The 3,210-nt window shown below is 36.9% G+C and overlaps 1 non-coding gene across 1 annotated transcript; it reads right to left on the bottom strand.

Annotated features, from left to right (window-relative positions):
• Positions 1-798: 798 nt before the first annotated feature.
• LOC129521097 (U6 spliceosomal RNA) lies at positions 799-904 on the bottom strand. The gene has a single exon (XR_008666756.1). It is a non-coding gene; the product is annotated as a U6 spliceosomal RNA (small nuclear RNA).
• Between the last annotated feature and the right edge of the window lie 2,306 nt (positions 905-3,210).

The following is a 3,210-nucleotide window of genomic DNA, read 5'->3' as shown; positions in this document are numbered from 1 at the left end:
GTGCATGTCACTTATGGATCCTGGAAGGAGACACTAAAAACTCCCTATCTTCCAGTTTTTAAAATATTAATGAAAGAGACTATAATTAAATTATTTATTTGACTCTATTTGGTCCACTCTTACAGGCCTAATTACCTCATCAATTTCTCTCCTCAGCTTTGCTTGCTGGGCTGCTTTTCGCCGACTCTGACAAGGCAACCTGATCTTACACCTGGGCCTGGAGAATTCAGCCACAGGGCCAGGGGAACCTCCTGTTTTCATTCATGTCATGTGTTACAAATTAAACTATTGTAAAGTACAGAAGGTGAAATTCATGTTCTATTATAATTAAGAGAAAAAATAAAATCTAATAGAAATATTTTGACGATTACTGTTTGACGATTACTGTGCTAATATTCCATTTCTCTAATGCTGGCCATTAGTACTCCCCCCAAAATTAGGAAATAGTTTTTGTTACTTATTAGATAAAGAACTTAACTTCAGATCACAAATGTGATATAATGTTAGATCATCATATTTTGACTTCTTTATCTCCCCTTTAAGTCCTCGGATGGCAGTCCCATCCCAGCATATCCCAATCACAGTCTGAGGACTGATGGATATGAAACATCATAGAAGATTTTAAAAGCACTTGAGAATATTCTTCTGAGATAGTAAAGAGCAAAAAATGAAAAACTGTTTTTGTAAAATAAAAATCAATAAAGACAAGTGACAGGTAGAAATTAAGACTACATTTTTTCTAAGTTTGTTTGATAAAAACGTAATAATCAGTAAGACTTCTATTCCTTTCTTTTTTAAAAAAAAGTAGAATGCTTTACGAATTTACATTCATCCTTGCACAGGGACCATGCTAATCTTTTCTGTATTGTTCTAATTTTAGTATATGTGCTGCCGAAATGGGTACAGTGGGACCTTTATTTCAATTCAGTGCCGAGCAGAGAACGAGCTATCAGTAAATACATTTTTAATGGATAAAAATGATTGATGTACTTACTGTTCTTTTTTTTTTTTTTAAAGATTTTATTTATTTATTTATGATAGTCACACACAGAGAGAGGCAGAGACATAGGCAGAGGGAGAAGCAGGCTCCATGCACCGGGAGCCCGATGTGGGATTCAATCCCGGGTCTCCAGGATCGCGCCCTGGGCCAAAGGCAGGCGCCAAACCGCTGCGCCACCCAGGGATCCCCCGTACTTACTCTTCTTAAGTATGTGCTCATCAACCTTACAATACACGAGTTAGCAAATTTCCTTCTCTTGATTTTATTTTTGTTCACAAGATGTTATAGGTAAACTGATCTTTTAAGAAAAATGAAATCTGAATCACAAGATAAATAATGGAAAGAGAAGAACTGAGTCCATTTCCAAGCTCCAAGCGAAAGAGCTCTTAGGTTGGAGGAGGGTGAGGGGTTCAAAGGCAGACGTCTTCCTTCTTTTGCCCTTTACTTCCTCTCTTTCCTCCTCTTTCCTGGGTGACTAGCCTAAAAATTGAGGAAATTTCTACGTGCAAAAGATGTCAATCATTTCTGGATCAACATATCTGTAAAACTGCACCCTGAGCAGATCTAAGCTTTGCTAAATTAGTCCACACATCAGCCATTAAATACTGGCCACAAACTTACAGCCAAGTATGAAATGGAGGCTGGTAGAAACAATTTAGGTGAAAGTAAGTCAAGGGCTTTTGCCCTAGTAGACAGACAGAGGGGCGGGGGTAAGAGTGGGGTGTGCGGGGGGGTGAGTAGATTTGAAGCACCCCTTGTCTAGGATTGTGGAAACAGGGAAGACATTCATGCTTAGGGGGAATTTCTCTTGGCATCTGGCCATGGTTATTTTGGGTCCAATCATGCTAGACTTTTCAATCAGAGTGAGTAACTTCCCTGTAGAATTGAATATCTGTAAAGCAATCACAGCTACTTGTCTGGTGGATATACACTAGAGGAAGACAGGCTAGTCTCCTTCAAGAATCTAACAAAGACTTCTGTCACCTTTCTTCCTTCACAGTTTGACTTTGCAGGTTTCTACCTGTCTACACGTATAATAATGCAGAGGCAAATAGCTCAAGTTCTTAAAAAAAAGGAACAAAATAACTTGGGTGCAATGCTAACTTTATTTGAATATTTATTCTCAACCAAATAGCTCCCTTTGGTGATCTTTCTTCCAAGTAAAATAGTTGACAGCAAAGAAAGTCTTCCAGTTCCAACATGCTTACCTGTTCACTTTTGTATTAGAGCCTGCGGTTTGCCCTGACACAATGAACAAACACAGGGTTTCAAAGAATAAGAGATAATATATTCTTGGAAAAGACAGGTACGAAAATTGCTATTTATATTAAAAGGGCAGGTTGAGGTTATGTATATCTTTTAGGTTTGGGAGAGGCACATCAATCCAATATGCAGAAGAAACATTCTCTAGAATTATTAATTTCACAAAGCAAATGAAAAAATCATCATTTCAAAGTTTGGTATTTTGGTAATCAAAAGTTCTTTACCTAAGTAATGAGTTTTCCAGAAAGAAGAAAGAAAGAAAGAAAGAAAGAAAGAAAGAAAGAAAGAAAGAAAGAAAGAAAGAAAAAGAAAATTAACCTAATAATGACACCCATACTTTTTGGTTCATTTACATGTTTAATGTGAAGAATTACCATTTATTTAACTCTAGTGGGACTCAGGTACTATAGAGACCTTTACATTGCTGATTTTCTCTACTCTGTTTCCTCTTAAAGGATTTATCAGGAGACACTGGCTTGTTAATTAATCACCCTCTTTCTCCTTTATCCTTAGAGTGGGATTGGCAAAGGAAGGTCTGGTACGGACCACTCTTGAATAATCTGCACAATTTATTACAAGGCAGATTCCTGGGCCTTAGTTTAGATCTCCTGATTCAGACTTTCTAGGTTTGAGGTCCAGTATTTTGTATTTTTAATAAATTCACCAGGTGATGCACACTAGAATTTCAGAATTCTTTTATAGTGGGGAAAACTTACCTTCCAGGGAGGGACAGCTTTAACTTAAAAGTGGAGAGTAGGAAGGGAACTCAGAGCTTTCCAGCCAAAGGTACACAGTCATGCTTTGGGTAGAATTGCAAACTTACACATATTGCATATTTCTAATAGTTTTTCAAGGGAATTTATCATACTTATAATATACCAGCAGCATTAATTAAACTTGGATAATATTCAGATATATGTTTAATATAGAAGTATATACTTTTCTTT

Source organism: Nyctereutes procyonoides, unplaced genomic scaffold, assembly GCF_905146905.1.
Source record: "Nyctereutes procyonoides isolate TBG_1078 unplaced genomic scaffold, NYPRO_anot_genome, whole genome shotgun sequence".
Taxonomy (NCBI): Eukaryota; Metazoa; Chordata; class Mammalia; order Carnivora; family Canidae; genus Nyctereutes; species Nyctereutes procyonoides.
The sequence above is the reverse complement of the archived record's forward strand: the minus strand, read 5'-3'. Positions and strand labels throughout refer to the sequence as shown.